The sequence below is a fragment of the Dermacentor silvarum genome, chromosome 1, assembly GCF_013339745.2.
Source record: "Dermacentor silvarum isolate Dsil-2018 chromosome 1, BIME_Dsil_1.4, whole genome shotgun sequence".
Taxonomy (NCBI): Eukaryota; Metazoa; Arthropoda; class Arachnida; order Ixodida; family Ixodidae; genus Dermacentor; species Dermacentor silvarum.
The window spans coordinates 299,475,917-299,494,897 of record NC_051154.1 but is presented as its reverse complement, the minus strand read 5'-3'; the positions used below and the strand labels follow the sequence as shown (position 1 = coordinate 299,494,897).

The 18,981-nt window shown below is 45.9% G+C and overlaps 1 protein-coding gene and 1 non-coding gene across 2 annotated transcripts in view; one reads left to right on the top strand and one right to left on the bottom strand.

Annotated features, from left to right (window-relative positions):
- LOC125942958 (uncharacterized) overlaps positions 1 to 18,981 on the top strand; it is a 773,958-nt gene that overhangs the window by 255,193 nt on the left and 499,784 nt on the right. The window lies entirely within an intron of this gene.
- Positions 12,328 to 12,398, bottom strand: Trnag-gcc (transfer RNA glycine (anticodon GCC)). The gene has a single exon. It is a non-coding gene; the product is annotated as a tRNA-Gly (tRNA).

The following is an 18,981-nucleotide window of genomic DNA, read 5'->3' as shown; positions in this document are numbered from 1 at the left end:
AAAATTTTAGAAATGGTTGTATCGTTAAGATGCGGAATCTGCAGGGCAATGTTGGTAGGCGCGCTTCCTGATAAAGAACATTGTTTGCTACAAACCTAGGGAGTCCCAGGCACAGGCGCCGGGCTTCACGCTCTAAAAGGACCAGAGGCTTAGTTTTATAAGCAGGGCTTCCTGAGAATAATACACAGCCGAATTCCAATATTGGACGTATGTACATTTTGTATATCATTATGAGGGCGTCCCTGCGTAGCCCATACTTTCGGTTGCTCAGTCTGCGTAGTAAACCTAAAGCACGCTGTGCTTTAGATGCTACATTTTCGATATGTGGACTCCAGTTGAGTTTTTCATCATAAATGATACCCAAATATTTAAGAGACTCAACCTGGGGAATTGGTTCTTGATTGTAAACTATAGAGACTGAAACCGGATCCGTTAGTGGGAACACCAATATTGCGCTTTTACTTACATTTAATGTCATGCAAATTGATTGAAGCCATACCTCAAGCATACTCAAGTATCTCTGCAATTTTTGGTATAAAGAATATATGTCGTTATCGGCCGCGAAGAATGCAATATCATCTGCATAAACGTAAACTTGCACGTCCTGATTGGCTGGAATGGAGCTCATTAATATGTTAAATAATATTGGAGATAAGACTGCTCCTTGGGGGAGACCACGAGTCTGTTTGAATTTAGAGGAAGAGCAGCCATCCTTAAAGCAATAAAATTCTCTTGATCTCAAAAATTCTGCCAACCACGCAATAATATATTTTGGGACATTATGATTCCGTAGTACATTCAGTAAAACTGTATGTTCCACGGAGTCACATGCTTTAGCTAAAAAAAATTAAATTATGGGGTTTTACGTGCCAAAACCAGTTCTGATTATGAGGCACGCCGTATTGGGGGACTCCGGAAATTTGGACCACCTGGGGTTCTTTAACGTGCACCTGAATCTAAGTACACGGGTGTTTTCGCATTTCGCCCCCATCGAAATGCGGCCGCCGTGGCCGGGATTCGATCCCGCGACCTCGTGCTCAGCAGCCCAACACCATAGCCACTGAGCAACCACGGCGGGTTGCTTTAGCTATGTCTAATGTCAGTAAAGCAGAATATTGTCTTCTTTTTCTAGCGAGTTGTATGCGGCTCTCTAAATCAGCATGGGCACACCATATAGAGCAGTCAGCTCTGAAGCCTATTTGATTTGGATTCAATATTAAATTATCCGACATCCAGACAGTAATTCGGTAATGTAGAATCCTCTCTATGAGTTTGACCATATTAGAAGTAAGAGAGATAGGTCTAATAATTTCTATGGTGTAACCTAATCCTTGTTTTTTAGGTATCGGGATTACTTTAGCTAGTTTCCAATCGTATGGTATCCAGGCGTTGTTTAGAGAATAGTTTATAATGCTTAGGAGGTCACAAGGAGATATTTCGAATAAAATTTTTATCATATGCACTGTAATTCCATCAGGACCTGGAGCTGACAAGGGTAAGTTTCGAATTACTTGAGCTAAGTCAGGCACAGTAACTTCGTTGAAGTCTGACGTTAGGGCTGGTTTTTGAAAGTTATGTGACATAGACGACATGAATCTACGATCAAGGCCTTTTGCAATATGTTCTAGTGATTTTATCATTTCATCCGATGATAGAGTTACATAATCAATATTAATTGGTGGTGGCAGAATTTTTCGATTTCGCATATATCTAAAGAGCGCCTTTTTGTTTTTGGGATTTGAAAGGAAATCATAGTGTTTCCTATCATAATCTTCTTTAGACTTAGCTACTGTGCGTTTAAATACAGCAGCGTAAAATTTGTAATCAGCCCAATTTTGGGGGGACTGGTTATAAAGTAGTTTCTTCCAAGCTGCTTTCCTTCGTCTGTAGTCTCGTGTACAGTCTGGATTCCACCAAGGACTATGAGAGGCTCTCTTGGCAGACTCAACAATAAATTCAGCTTCTTTGTATGATCGTTTGATTACAGCACAAATTTTCATAGGTTTTGTTTCTTCGCGCTCTTCAGAATGGTGAGCCAAATGTGCTTTTAAATCATTTCTAAATTTATTGTAGTTTACGAATACTCGGATCTGAGAGCACGATGGTATTAACGGGCAAGCAATTTCAAATATTATTGGACAGTGATCACTGTTGGTGGCACAGTCCAAGGCTGCCCAAGATGAACTAGTGAGAGATGAACTTTTGAAACTGAAATCTAAGGCTGAGCGCGACCGATTGCAAATAAATGTAGGAATTCTGGTGTTGAGACAAGTCATATGGTTATCTATTGACCAATCCCACAAACGTTTGCCACATTGATCTGTTCGGAAACCCCAACACGTGCGATGGGAGTTGAAATCTCCCCCAAGGATTTTATCCTTGCACCATGACGATACCGCGGAATCCAACCATCGAGTGTCTTGCACACCCGCACGGAAGTATACATTTACTAAAGTGAATGGTAGGCAGCCCGGTAAGGTTACATCTAAGGCAAAAATTTCACTTTCAGGGGACATATGTTTATATGAAATCTTCACCTTAAGACTAACTCTATTACTAATGAAAAATGCTAAGCCTCCGCCTTTCGAAGGACGGTCTAATCGGAAAGATCGGAAGTTATTTATATGAAAAGATTGATGTGTTGAAAGCCATGTTTCTTGCAGTGCAATAATATCCGGGGAGAATTTCGATGCCAAATACAATAAATCTGTTACGGCAGAGTGAATGGATCGGCAATTCCAATGAAGAATTTTGAGGAATCCTATGGTTGTGAAAGGATTGACTCAGTAACTGCTTTACTTAAAATGGTGTCTTTTAAGAAATCGTTCTTTGTAAGGTTGTCTTTGAGGTATTTTTTCGTCTTTGAGTGAATAAGTGAAGTGGTTGTTTTCGACAAAGGGGATCTAGATCGCTTTAGCGATCGTGGGTCCATGTCCATTTCATCTGAGCTTTCTGCATCCACATTGATGCCTTCACTGTGGTTCTTGCTTACATCCACAGATGGACCAGCAATTTGATCATCTTGGGACGTGAGTTTAGGCGCTACCTCTTCATTTGATGTTCGTGGACACTCAGTAGTTTGCGAAGTCATGCTAATAGCTGCTGTTGTGCCGAATATCTGCGCCATCTGGTTAGTTAGTATTTGTGACAAGGACTCACAAAGGTTTCCAGCTAGTCGCTCCATGGCCTTCTCCATTGCCCTTTCGACTGCATCAGCAATAGCAATTGACAGAGACGCTTCCGTGGCGATTGTATGACGGGCTGTGACAGCTGCGTATCCCTGTGTTCTAGCCTGCATTTCAGATATGGCTTCTTGACGAGAACAACGTCTTCGTTCAATGATTTCAAGAACTTGTATTTCTCGTGCCCTTGCCGAGCAATTCATATCATCAGCAGAGTGACCTTCATTGCAGAGGCAGCACTTTTCTTCCTTGCTGGTGCACTCGCTGGAATTGTGTTCCTCCCCACAAACTCGGCACCTAGGAGCAGACCTACATCCTCTCATAGTGTGTCCGTAGCGCCAACACTTGACACATTGGAGAGGACGAGGGGATAGAGGTTCCACTCGATAGATTAGGGGCCATGCCTTAATTTCTGTTGGTCTATCTGTCCCTGCAAAAGTGACAATGACCGATTCAGTAGGAACTTTGCTCTTGTCTACCACACGTCCGCATCGATAGACTGAAATTGCACCTGCTGGTGAAAACATCTCTAATGTTTCTGTTGGTGTCATGTTAACATCAACGCCACGCACCAGCGCTTTCACACACGCCAAGTGAGGTGGAATGAATGCCCTTACCGGATTTGAAGCAAACGTGGAACACTTAAGAAGGTCTTGTACACAGGGCTGGTCTGGGGAAAAGCATAGAACACCTCCTCTGCCAAACTGGCGGACCTCTGTGATATTCAGGAAACGGGCTGTCGCCGATTGCAGTTCCGCCTGAATCGCTTTCGGATTCTTCATCCGTATGAAGCCATCATTGGTTGGGACGATAGCCACGGGAACTGATCTGACGCCGTTGCGCAGAAACAAATCCACAGGTAAATCCTGCGAGGGTATAGAGGCGGACCAGAGGGAAGCCCCTGGCCCTGGTGACGAAAATGACATCTTTCTGGTCTGATTGGCAAAAAAGCACTTATTAGACAACAAGTACTCCACTAAAACAGTTAACAATCAAAATAGAGTCAGAAACTACTCAATCCTTGGCCGCAACCCCCACAGCCGAACACGCAGCACCGAACGGACAGAACGCGGTGGCTTGTCCCTATAGGATCAAAACTGCGCGCACTCCAAGTTCGTCGACTTCCTCTTTCACACTTCACCGTGCCGGCACCGATAATCTCCAGTACAATAGCTTTATAAAAGGCAACCCCTGTGGTGTTTCCGGCACCTCTGATAGCACCTCTGAAAGCTTTGTTTTAAATATCGATGCATTGTTTAGGAAAAGGTGAAACTTATAAAAAGACGTATACTTAAAGAACGAATTTACTCGACTGAGTGAGAGGAGAATGGTTCGAAAGGAACAGTGACTGTCGGGGACCTGACATCGGAGAGAAGTCAAATTAAGTTCATCGACTAGTCTAGTAAGAAATTGAATCATTGGAAGCTTCGTCAACTTTGTCGAACATGCTTTCACTGATGAGCTGTCGGAAGGAGCCCTGTGTACTCGTATTTACGCGGTAAAGTTCTCATCCATGGCCAGTGGCGTAGCTAGGTCGTCTGGCACCCGGAGCCCATAGGTCTTCTGTCACCCCCCCCCCCTCCCTGGGTGTAGTCAGGAAGGCGAGGATAACGAAAAGTTCCGGGGAAGGGGGGGGTACGTGAGGTTTCAGCACCAGCACGGCCGCCTTAGATACCCCCCCCCCCCCCCTTCGCTTTTCGTTCCCAAAGATCGCGAATGTAGCAGGTGTACACGCCGTTTTATTTTCTGCACCAAATGACACTGGGTGCTGCAATGATAACTTGGGATAAGCACATTTGCACATCTGCTGTCAGACTGTAAGGCTTGGCAGCCAATACAGATGCGGAATCTTGGAAAATATGGCTCACAAGTAACAAAAATATTTTAATAAAGTTTTAAATAGCGATTTTAGAGGCAATATTGCATTTGATTGAAGCCAGGCAGTCGTATGTTGCCCAAGAACTTCACAAGAATCGTCGTAGGTACTACTGCGTGCAGTATATTTTGGCTGTGGACAGCCCTGAACCGAAACTAAATTAGGGATTTTTAGTAAAGCGGAAAACGCTTACGTTAGCGGTGCGACCCAACGCTAACGTAAAGAAAGGCTGCACTGCGCGGTACAAGGTGATAGAGAGTTTTAGATTAGGGGGACGCAAGCGTTGGGGCCCCCTAGCGCTAGGGGATACAATACTGCGCATGCGCAGAGGGGCCTGCACAAGCGCAGTACCGTGGGCCCAAGCGCTAGCGGGCCCCAATGCTTGCGTACCCTTAATCTAAAACTCTTTATTGTTTTAGAATAGCGCAACGGAGCAAAACGCTAACGCTAACGCAAGTAAAGCCCCTCAATAAAAAAAGTAGCGACATCTTTTGAAGATTGCCGCTTTCCTCCTCTCCTGCCCGTTCTCTCGGCGCTCGGCCCTCCGATTGGCCGAATGCTGTCACGTGCTCTCGCGCGCTTTTTTTCTTGCTTGTTTTTTGCTCCCGCCGCCATCGCGGTGCCAGACCATTGCGAGCCGTGTATGGAGGCACCACGCATCGCGTCTCCTTTGCGCTTTTAAGGCGTAGTGTTCGCGATGCCGTATTGCTCGGCATTCGGGTGCAGAACACGCGAAACAGACGGCAAGCGACTCTTCCGGATTCCATCAGCGAAGCGAGACGCGGCGCAGAGGAAGGTCTGGCTTCAAAGAATCAGTCGCGCTGATTTCAACCCAACACAATGGTCCCGGCTGTGTGAGGTAAGCGAGCGATTCTTCAATGATCCCTAATCTCACATGCTGCCACTTGCTGTATGAGGCTTCGCTAGTTTTTCTCCCTCCTAAGTGCCGCACTGTTCGCGCTGCATGTTCGCGCTGCATTTGCAACTTTCGTGGCCGGATTTCATCTTGTCCTCAAACGCACGTGGTTTTTGTTGACTGGTTATACAATCCATGGCGTTGTGTTTGTGTGGCCTGAATGTATGCGAACGGCACGTTTTGAGTGTATCGCAGTATGTTACGAAGCGGTGACGGTACGTAGGGAAAAATGGGCGCTTACGTGCGGAAAGACGATTAGGGCTATTTAGTTAGGGCGACTTTGCGCCTTCAGCAAAAACTCAACTCGGTGGTCGGCGAAGATCAATGTTCTTGTCGCTAAAACTTGTCGCTATCGTCCTAGATCTTCGAGGACCGATAACTATCTCGAAAATGGTAGAAAGTGCTGGGCGTGAAAAGTGTGCTCAGTATTCTAGTCGTGTATCGAGTAGCAGAACAAGAGATAAGGACCTGTGCTGGCGGCGAGCTAAAAAGGAACACCGTATACAAGACTTCCCGGCGATAACTTGTGCCGGGAATGTTGTGTTACGCCTTATACTTGAAGGAGCGAGGTTTTACGGTGACCTTGTTTTCTGATTTCACATTTGTGCAGGATCACTTCGCAGATGATCAATTTGAGCCGGTGATTCTGCAGAGCTGTGGCACAAAAAAAAATTGAAGCGTCTAGCCATTCCATCGCTCTTCGTTCATCGGAAGCAGCTGAAGCGGAGGAAGCCGCCTGCCAAACGTAAGAATACACCGTGCACTTCAAAGACATTACCGTCTGCTGGCAGCAATGCTATCCACATTGCAACGCCCTTGATTATAGAGTTAACTCATTCCTGCGTGGCTTTGTCAGTGGCCAGGACAAACCTGGATGTTAACTCATCGTTTCTGCTCTGCATTTGATAAGATAGTATATACAATACGCAGGGTAGAATTTCTCGGACCCGCGCGCAGCACATGCAAGCGGCAATATGATCCGCAAAAGCAGCCTCGCATACACCTGTAAGATGACCGCTGCCGTGCTACTCAAGTCCGCAAAAAAAGAAGAAAAAATGTGTGGAGTAGTGTAAGGCTTCCTGCAAGCGAGCGAAGCCACTAGCCTCATTATCAACGGACCGCTTCCGCCGAATGATCGGTAGCTCACTAGTCAGTGAAACCTGTAGACAACTGCATATATACAGCTGGTGGATCATTCACTCCCGAAGCGTAGTCATTGTTAGAGGCCCGCTGTGTACGTTAGCCGCTGGCCAACGAGGGACTGGAGCTACTGAAACGCGGAGATGAACCAACGCCGAGGTCGCGCGTGGCATGGCTCAGTTAAAGCCCGACTTAGAGGCTTTAGGCTCACTGTATCACCGCTAATAGTACAACCATCTAAGCGCAACGGCATTTATGCGTCCTCTCGTTGTTTCGGCAGCCAGTCATAACATAACGCGAAAACTTCCGATCAAAATACGAGTTCAAGAGCGCGAGCGACACGTAGCCACAGCGTTTCATTCGGAGGGCGTCTGCTAGTTCGGCACCGCGTAGGGGGAGCCACGGTCGACAGAAGAGAGAGTGAACGCCGGCGCAGGAGGAGGAGAGAGGAGATGGCGCTGCTTTTCTTCAGTGAGGGGCTTTAAACGCAAGCACACTTGGGCGCCATCTCGAGGCGGATGCAGCAAACATGAGCAAACCCTCTCGTTAAGCCTACTCCGCCGCTAATCGAGAACGTATATCGAAAACAACGCCCATTTGTCACCTGTACGCTGCTGTCGAAGCATCCTCACACAAATCTAAAGCACACACGAGCATTAGTGGGGAACGAATGAGCCGAACAGTGCACGCCGACGACTCGATAGATCCGAAGTGGACGGCTCTCGCTTCAACAGGCGCCGCCATCTTGCCCTATGCACGGAATCCCTTGCGGGCGTTAGCGTTCAACGCTATATTCCGGAAATAGCGTGCGTACGTAAGAGTTCTGGCTACGGTTACGTTCTGCGCATGCGCAGTTTGCAGCGCGCAACGCTAACGCTAACGCTAAATCCTTGCGTTTGCTGTTTTCCGCTATACTAAAACTCCCAAATAAATAGCGTGTCAGTGACGCTGATCTCTCCACCCTATTAGAAACGCCACTTGCTTCCCCGCTACGCGGGCGCCAGTGCTACGACAATTACGAGTTCTCTGCATTTTGATCCATAAAGCCTTTCTTTATTTGCTGCTGTTGGCAAACGTGATTATCCGAGCTGCGGTACTGCCACCAGGTTGGGAACGGAATAGAGCACGATTTGCGTCCATTCCTGGCGTCACCATGCAAAAAAAGAGAAGGCCACGCTGAAGTCTGTGCCAGCGAAAGCTTGCGCTACTGTTTGTCTACACTCGCAATGGCGAGGGTAGCGAAGAGAGATCGACTTCACTGGTGCACCATTTTATATTTCTTTCGGGAGCGCCATACAGGGCCGCCCGCAGTGCCAAAGTACTGCAGGTTCTAGCCCCCAAGACGATTTTGTTTAGAGAAAAAGTTTTTGTTGAGTTAATAATATAACTTTGGGTCCTCAATTACCGAATTGCAAAGTTTTCTCTCTAATTGCTAATTAAGGAGCTATTTAAGATATCCTTAATAACTATCGGCCATATTTTGCACAATATTGAATTCCAAGTGGTCACAAAGACACGTAACCTAATGGATTATCGGGAAATATCTTTACAAAATTCGCCTTTTTTATAAAATTCCAGCTGAAATAAGATACTGCATTTGTGACATCAAGTAACACAACAACAAAATGATAAATAGACGGTTACCTATAACTAGGGGGCAGTGTTTTTATTTAATACCGCGACACTGATACAAAACAAATACAAACGATATAAAACTGATAAATGGAACACTGCATATAGACATACTGGCGACACACAAACCAAGGTGGGAGGGACATTGAGCGTTTTATACCAAAACCTAATGGAGGGTGCGAGCCGAACATCTCTCTCGTGGCATCCGAGACTACAGAGCCGCCAAACCCTTTAGCCGCACCGAGTCTGAAGACGATCCCGGGAATCCCGTTCGCGTCTGTCGACGGCCGCACTTGTGAACTTTGAACGGTCGCTCTCGAGGCATGCTTCGCCGTAAATGAGAGTGACAGGCGCGCTCGTTCAGCGCCCACAGGGGGACCTTCTCTTGCTGCTGTTCTTCGCAGCGCAGACTGAACGGAGCCATATCGCCAGATTGTATGCTTACCGACGCCCGCTGCGAGCTTGAGCGCACCGCACATGAAACGTTCCGTTAAGACGAGTAGTTTAGCGGCCACTTAGCGAATTAAATTTTCTAGCCCGCACATTTGTGCAGTTATTACGTAGGATGTTGATAAAGCTGCAGCCGACAATTCTGCGGCACTACACCTCTGGTACATCGGGTACATGAGGTCGGGCTGCTGGTTACCGCAACATTCTTTACCATTTACGCCCAGTGAAGCCGGTGGACAGAGGAAGGAAACGTTACGATGCCAGTGTCCATGGCGATCAAGTACTGAAGCATATTTAAAAGTCGTTTTCTACAGCTAAAATGAGATGGCGCTTTGACGACTACTCATATGGCAGGGTTTTGTTGAATGACACAAAGTGATTCAATTATGGCCAGCATCGGAGACAGTCTACGTAGACAGCTAATGAGACAGCGGAGAGAGCTTCGAGGCCAAGTAATTGAACACGTCGAGTTTCCAAGCGTTGTGCTCAGCTACCATCTTGTTTGGACAGGAAAGTAGCCTGCATCGTTTTTGACTTCGATGCTGTCTTCGCGTAGCTGTCTACTTTGACATCTTCGTGAGAATTCATGAGATGTCCGCTGCCCGCTCAGCCGTCTACCTTGTAGTCTACGGCAAAGTAGATGGCCAATGTGAGTGTGGCCCCATGTGGTATGATGCGGAAAAAATTGAATTGAATTGAATCGATTAGCCAGAACAAAAACACCGGAGGACGCACACGCGCTGACTTGGAGTATTCGCTCACCGCCACCAGGCTCAAATAAAGCGGTGTGTAATATCACTAGAACTAACTTTCCATTTGCGCTTTAAAGCAGTGTATTACTGGCGGATAGTAATATACACCAAGAAATCGGGGAAAAAAACGAAGATTTTCTACCTTTACACGGCACGTCGGCCGCCAGGAAAGAGCAAGCTAGAAGGCGCTCGATGTCGGCGTGGTCACGTGTTCAAATATGGCAGGGCCCATGCAGTGGCGCCTGTAAACGGTCCATGCCATAAAATTATAGTTTCCTAGACAAACTACTAAAGGGAACTGTGGCCCAGAGGGCAGTAAGAATCAATATCTATATTGCGTGTTGTTGCATTTAAAGGCGCCCTGTACCAACCCTCGGGCTTTGTGAAATAACATAGTCCGCGGGTAGCATACGCTGTTGTGAACATCTCAGACAAGTACTGCTGTCGTACGCGGTACGTGGAGTTCGCAAGCAGAGCGCGAAGTCACTTTTATCTGAAACGCTCTCGTTTCAAAAGACCCCATGATCCTCGCTCTTTTCTGTGTACTTTATTTCGTAATAAAGCACACTCCAATACACGGCTGCTATTGGTCGCTACGGTCAGCTACACCGCGGCCGCCGCGAGGTGCCGCCACGAGTCCACTGGCTAAGCTCGCTGCGGTTCGCTGAGGACAACCGCGCTTGGCTTACGTTTACCGCTTTGTAGGCACCAAAATCGAAAGCCTAAAATGAAATTTGAACTGCGCGCCACGGTGCCGTTTTGGAGGCGGAGCGTGGTGGCCCCGCCACACTCGGCCGTAGCCTTCGCAATGCAAGGCATTGAAGGAGGAAGGGGAGCACAAGGGAGGCCGTGTTTGATTGCCAATAACTCCGCTTCTGCTGAACGCATTGAAGTACGTTTTGCGGCAAAGTGATTCTGAAATAGCCTATTTTCACGTCAAATCTCTTTCTCCCCTTCGATAAAAAGTGGTTGAGGGCCCCTTTAAAAGCGAATATTTTTTAAGCGAAAATTTGCACAGTCACAAAGCCGCTTGGAGCCAGAAGCACGATGTTTAGGTAAATCCATATAACTAACCATCATTTCCATGCTGGTTGAACAGCGTTGGGAGTGCCTTAATTCGCAAACATTTCAAAGAGGAAAATTTTAGAAGCTGCGTCGGCATGGAATTAGAGCAAGGCCACCCGCGTGGTTGCCGAGTAAATTCTGGTACAGTGTCTAGAATATACGCCCGGTTTTCCGCGACGCCTATATATTTAACATTGTTTACGGTAGAAAGCACCACCACCGCCATGTTTGTGATGGCGTCCTCAGTAAACCCGTTCCCAGTTGACAAGGTCGTCCTACACATGCACCCAGTCGGGTGGTGGTTATTATGCCTTTGGTACCCTTCGAAAATACACAAGACTTCGGATAAAATTTTTCTTTCTCGATTTTAACATTTGCGTCCAGCACAGTGGGTATTCTAGTTTTCAGAGACTGCCGGTACTTAAAATCGTGATCATGTCGTAGAGATTTTCCACCAGAATCATGGTCATGCAGTGGAGGTTTTCCACCAGAAGATACCTAATACCACGATATTTTAGAATAGTTAATTGTTGGGCTAGTTGGTTTTGCATAACTGAACAAGGCATAATTGCCTGTTTTGTTGTCTGGTCTGCGCATGCATGACAAGAGGATATATATGTATGTACAAGCCTTCCATTGCATTAAACAGTTGTGAGTAGCGCTTGTCTTTGTTCCTCCCTTTCTTGTGTCTGTCTTTTATATCGCGCTGAGTTTCTTGTTCAGTTAATACCATGATAAGTTAGTGGAAGCCAATGAATACAAGCTCCAAAATGATAATGAATTGGTCATCCAAGGGGCGAAGGACTTTAACTGTTTGTTACCCAGGCACTGTGGGTAAAAGGAATAAATACATATTTCGTGTATCAGTTGGTTTAGTGTTAACACGTGTCGCTGTGAAGAAAAAAAAAGGTTTTGTTCATTGTATAACGAGCTTTTTTTTTCTCTAATTCAACACGCCTTGGCCAGAAAAGCATTAACTGGCATTGACACACTGTTCTATGCAATAGGGAGGAAAAAGATGGATCGTTATGCTACTTTTGCCACGTCATCACTGCAAGAGAAGCACGTCGCAGCTTTCTTACAGCAGGGTCCCTTAATACTCTAGTAAAAACTATTGTTATAAACGCACATAAATTTATTTATGCATCTCCACAAACGGCGTCAGTCGTTGACACAGCAAAACAGGGAAGTTTATAGATAATCTGAACGAAAACATTGAGAAACTCCCATTCACCTGTTCACGCATAAAACAAAAAAGTTCACTTCGTAGAGATTTTGAGTATGTACATATAACCGAAAGATATAGTAAAAAAATGCGTCAGCCGGGAATCTAACCCGGGTCACCCGCGTGGCAGGTGAGAATTCTACCACTGAATCACCAACGCCGACACGAGCATCAGAAGGAGAACAACTCCATATGCCGCAAACATGGAGGTTTGTAACCTAATCCGAATGTCCATATGGACAAAACCATTCATCTGCCCCCGAAAGAATAATTAAAGAAAAAAAAAAGAAAGCTACGTCGGCCGGGAATCTCACCAGGAACGCTCACGTGGCGGCTGCGATAGTTCTACCCCTGAAGTAGCCACGCCGACATGGGTATTAAAAGGTGAGCAATTTCTGAGCCGGAAAACTGGAAGGCTTGTAACCTAATCGGAATGACATATTGGGAAACCCATTCATGTGCCTCCCCCCCCCCCCCTAAAAAAAAATCTCGTACAACCAGTCTCTAGTGCGGACCAGTAGTTGCAAGAGAGGCGATGACGCCTTGAGGAGGTGTGTAGCCAAAGTAGCCCAAGTGTGCGCCCTACTTCAGGGAGAAGCCGCCGCACGCCGCCGCGTTTCCGATGGTTTCACCTCCACCCGGCTCGGCTGGCGGCGACGCGGCATCCAGCAAAACATGGTACAGATCAGTGCAGGTGAACTGTCCAAGCCCAACACCATAGCCACTGAGACGTGGTTGCTCAGTGGCTATGGTATTGGGCTGCTGAGCAGGAAGTCGCGGAATCGAATCCCGATCACTGCAGCCGCATTTCCATGGGGGCGAAATGCGAAAACACCCGCGTACTTAGATTTAGGTGCACGTTAAAGGGACACTAAAGGCAACTATTATTTCAACGTGGAATGTTAAAATACCATCACAGAAACCTCTAAACTGTTCTTTTGTGCCAAAAAAATACTTATATGAGAAAATTGCGTCTGAAGCGTCCGCGTACCTCTAGCGCCATTCAAATCGCCCGCCCTCCCTCAGAGGAGTGGTGACGTCATGGTCTCATGAGACGTTGTGCCGCCGGTGATAAAATGCCGCCCGCAGACCGCGCTACAGCTTTTTTGCGGAAAACGCAGACGCGCGGCCAGGAACAGAGCCAAGAGACAGCCGACAGCAGTGCGAAAGCGGAAAGAAAAGCGTGTACCGAATTGTAACTATGATGACCGTCGACGCTCGTCGCAATGGACCTTGTTGACGACACTGACAACGGCACATTGGCTCGAGATGCTGGGCTCAATTTCAGTGATTTAAGCTCCGTTGAGCGTGACTTGCTGCTGGGGGCTCGCGCTGTTACCGTCGTTGCGTACTGCGACGACGGCCTGGACACCGGCTTTTCCGAACGCGAAAGCAGCGAGGACTCCAGCAATGCGACGTCGGGCGACGAAGATGGTCACTGCCTGGACGTGCCATCGCGCGGACCGTTCGGGCATCCTGCGACACCACATGGACGTGGCTTTCTGTGCTGCTTGCAATTTCAAGTGCGAGTTTAGCGAGCCAGTGACACCAGCGCAACTACTAAAACTCGAAAGCGCGCGGCGCAGAGTCGAGCGAAAACGAAACCTTTACACCAACCATGTCGTTATAAAGGGTAACGCCAAAAAGTTATTTTTTTTCTAAGAATCTAACAGAAGTAGACAAGTAGCATTTTCTTCCGTCTTATAATCCAACGAAATTGTATTCTTTTAATCCGAGTGGTTGAGTACTAGTGACATTTTTTTTGAGGAGTACCTTCGTCATCGGGTAAGTACCTGAATGTCCCTGGGGAGTCTCTTATCGTGTCGGGCATTTACCACAATCTCTCGATTACTAAAGCTCTCTTCGCGATTATATTGACGCCTTAGACGTTCTAGAGCATTACTCTATCACTTTAGCTTGACTTTTTATTTGTCTTTAGTGTCCCTTTAAAGAACCCCAGGTGGTCCAAATTTCCGGAGTCCTCCACTACGGCGTGCCTCATAATCAGATCGTGGTTTTGGCACATAAAACCCCATATTTTTTAAACTCTCCAAGACAAAGATGCACACTAAGCATAAAGACAGGTTCGTGCCGTGTGTTGATAGTGTTGTCTATATACTGCATTCCGTTATCGTGCAATAGTGAGTATGTCGTGCTAACCGGGCGGTGCCTGAACGAACGTCTTCGTGAACACAGATATTTATTTACTTAATTTTATTTATAACATACTGCAGGCACCAGTAAGGGCCCAAGCAGGAGGGGCGTAGCTAGCATACAAAATGAAACATGCATAAATACAAATGGAAATATACAATAAGACAATTCAACAAGTAGATGTAAAAGCATGAAATTTGTAAATAAGACTTAAGGGAACAAGTAACACTGCATAAACGCAACAATATTAAAGGATCACATAATATATATTAGCACATTTGCATACTATATAACAGGAACACATAAAAGGAACATGAACACATTTAACATCTTAATTGTTCAATAGCTTCAATGCTGAATAGATGTGCTGAACAACTTGAAGATGCTTGAAATACTTGAAAATGTTAGTTCTCGTGAGATAAGGCGTTAAAGATTCAGCATGTCGATGCCTTATACGGCGTGCTACAAGTGGCTTTATGAAAGAGTGGGGGTTAAGAGACAGATGGTTGTTTTTGAGCAAGAAAAATAATTTCAGTGTGAGAATTTTACATCGTAATTGCAATGTTTGAATGTTATGTGCTAGAATTAGGGTGGTAGTGGAGTCAGTTGAGTGGTATTTGCAAAAAAAAATGAATCTTACCGCTTTGCGATGTATCATTTCCAAGGCATCAATGTTATTTTGGGTGAAAGGATCCCACACAACAGATGCTTATTCAAGTTTAGGATGGATGAGCGAAAAATAGGCTGTTAATCGAGTGTTAAAGAGAAAGTGTTTCAATTTATGCCTCCCAAAGCAATGTTTTCGAAGAGCCGACTTACAAATGTTGGAAACATGCGTGTTTCAGCATAAGTTGTTAGGTATTGTGACACCTAGGTATTTATAATGATTAACTTCTGTAAGAGGCTTTGACGCGATGCTGTAAGGAAAAGATGATTTCTTAATTTTTTTGTAATTTTCATAAGAACTGATTTGTTAGCACATAGTCCCATGTTCTACCCATACAACACCAGGATACTATGTTTTTAAGGTTGGAATTAAGTGCAATTTGGTCCTCACTGCAAGTTATTTCATTAAACAGCACACAGTCATCCGCGAACAATCTGATTTGGACTGGTGCTCTAATTATGTTAATGATGTCATTGATAAATATTAGAAACAATAAGGGCCCTAAAACGCTGCTCTGTGGGACACCTGAAGCGCATCTGAAAAGTTACTGCCAATTTCAAAGAACTGATTACGGTTCGTAATGTAGGCAGTTATCCAAAATAATTACGTATGTCAGCAGGTTAATCAGTTCGAGGTTTTCGATAAGCTGTGAGTGTGAAACAAGACCAAACTCTTTCCTGAAATCCAAGAATATTACATCAATTCGCCCAGACTTGTCTAGAACATTTGCGAAGTTATGAACGATTGTATTTAATTGGGTAACAGTAGAAAAGCCTTTTAGGAAATCCATGCTGGCAGTTAGAGAGAAGACTTTTAAGGAATTTTTTTATTCTCTGGCTATATGTTTTAGTAGTTTGCAACCGGAAGACTTTAGTGATATAGGACGATAATTCGTTAAAAGTGTAGTGTCACCCTTCTTTGGTACAGGTACGACACTTTCGCTTAACCAGCCACTAAGAAGGACAGCAGAGAACAAGCTTGCATGAAAAATAAAAAATAGAAAGTGGGATAATTTTTCCGCGTATATGTGCAAGAAAACATTCGGTATACCATCCGGTCGAGGTGAGGATTTAGTTTTCAGATTAAGCAGCACAGAAAGTACGCCTGGTTATCGGGTGGTGCAATTTATGGTATATGATTTATATATGGTCGATCACAAGAACTTGACAAAACACTGTGAAAATACTTGATGAAATGTTCAGCAATGCTTTGGTTCTCAATGACCAGGCACGCCTCGTGCACAATTCGGTCAACGTTTGAATTTAAATCGGGACCGAAGAACCAATGCTCCCAATCTATTTCTGGGAGATTGAGATCCCCATTAAGAAACACTTTGTCGTGAGGAAACGATGCCATGTGTTCGCAGAAGTCACGCAGGAACTGTCAGGAGGGCGGTAGACGCCAAACAACAATGACACATCCCAGCATGTAAGCTGATGGATTCAATATTTTCTGCCTGACGCAAGAGTACAGCTGGAATGTGTTCTTTGACTAAGATAGCCACTCCACCGCCTCTCGTACGCCTGTCACAGCGATAATCCCGATAAGAAGGGGGAAAAACAACCACATCATCGACACCTTCATGGTACCATGTTTCAGTTATCACAACTATATGAGGGGTGTATCCTAAAATAATCGACTCTAGTCGATCACTTTTATTAAGGATACTGCGCGCATTTAAATTAAGGATTCTCAGTCCATTGCAACTTTTTGGACCGTTTTCATTAGAAGTAGTTTGAGGGTTCCGAATATTTAATCTCGTGATTTGGGCGTCATCCCAGATAAACAGCTTATCGTCAACGATGCTCGCGGCAGCTAACGTTCGGTGTCAAAAGTATAGCGTGACGTATGGTGACGTGTTTCCTGTTGCCAGTTTTTGCCGAGTGTCCCCTCTTGTTGAATTTCTTTCTCTATGGTGTAGTACCGAAGGTGGTGTCTTATAAGCTGTTCTGAAGCCGTCACATTTGTGCCGGCTGAGTCTGCGCATTGGTCTCCAGAAATGCGCATATCGTGCCGTTGCGAAGGGGGCGATGCGTCTGCTCCAATATGGCTGAACAGCGATGGTGCCCGTCAAAGTCATTTCGTTCCAACTGCAGCTCAGCCCTAGTAGAGATACGTTCCTGTTGATTAGTTGTTCCGGTGGGGCCAAAAACAAGCACCTGCACAAGAATGTGGCTGCCGGCCTCGGTTTGATAAAGCGCGTGTTATCGCAAGAGGAAAAGACAGACTTACGCGAGAAATTATCGAAGCACAAGAGATTTGGAAGAGGGGCGACAAGTGCGTAAGCATTGCATCGCTGTCATTGTGAATGAAGGAGTGCTTCTTCTTCCTGGGGTGTTATGTGCCAAAACCAGTTCTGATTGTGAGGCACGCCGTATTGTAGGGCTCTGGATTAATTTTGACCACCTCGAGTTCTTTAACGTACATTACAACGCAAGCACACGGGCGTTTTTGCATTTCGTCTCCATCGAAATGCGGCCGCCGCGGCCGGGATTCGATCCCGCTACCACGTGCTCAGCAGCTACCACGTGCCTTAGTTGACTGAGCCACCCTGGCGGGTATGAAGTTAGTGCGAATTTTTATCCCTAAGTAAGTGACACGTGCGTAGGGTTGTCTGCGGCTGATCACCTTTGCGTACCTCCTCTGCGTGTTCCTGCAGCTAATTCCTGCTCATGAGCATCTATAGCGGTGGTCAGCAAAATAAACTTCAATTGGTGACTCAGCGCTGTGTGTATCCCCTTTCTTGCCCCCGTCTAATATGCTGAAAAATACCTCAATAATGTTTGCGTTCACGGTTCTTATGTCGCAAGACAACCTTTGTGCTCCTTTTAGCGCCTGTGTGGTCACCGATTTACGAATGCGGCACCATGTGCTAAGGATAGATGTGGCCTTCTTTGCCATTTACTACAAAACCAGAACGCTATCTTCAGGAAACCTCAGTGAGCGCCACATAGCATAGAACGGCCACAGCCCAAGCGTTGCTCGTCGTACGTTAGCACAAGCTTTGGCATTGAGGGATTCACGATTCCTGAAGGTAGACCGTGCTTTAAAAGCCGTTTGTAGGACGGCGCCTTTTTTACCACTGTCGCACGGTACTGGTGCGAGCTTAACACGTACGGTTCTCCGTAACCTAACACGCACATAACCATTACGTGATGTTTTATGCAGAGAGCGAGAGAGAGAGACAGAACATAGCCTCCTATATACTTCATGCCTGCCAATCGGCGCCGAGAACGCAGAGAACCGGTTGTCGCGCCTAGTTCCGTCGCTCACCACCAGTTGGCGGTGCTACCCCAGAATAGAAATACAGGACGCTCTACCGCGGCGTGCGCTGTAGCATAACTATATATCACGTTATTTTTTTATCGATGCCGATTCTATCGTTTTACGACACCTGCGGGCATTAACGCAGACACAGACGCGTACAGGCCGCTGCGAATTGCCTCTGCCGCAGAAAAAAATACGATAAAAGGGAAACCACAGCTCTCATCAGCACTACTATGAAGCTTCATTATCCTTCTGCTTATTATTGCATATGTGTTGTATGTCAGTGTGTAAAAAAAACAACATCGGCTCTAATAACTGCACAACAAACACTTTTATTGTCATTATTTGGATTTAAAGTTTGTGCAGCTTTCGTGAAGGGGCTTCTGTGAAAAAACTTTTGCGATGTCGTTTTTGTCCGTTATCTTCAGGGCAAAATTAGTGAATAGAGGACGGAAGAACTTTGTCAGCATGATCTCCAACAGCTTCTCGTGATGGTCAGGCACCGAACACTTGAATAGTTGACGCTCTCGCAGCATTCACGGCAGTCTCCCTCAGCGGCTGCTTAAAACGTCTTCGCTTAGCGAGCACTACTTCGACATACTTGTGCAAAGAGTTCAGCACAACTACGAGTTCTTCTGACGGATACAACAGACCG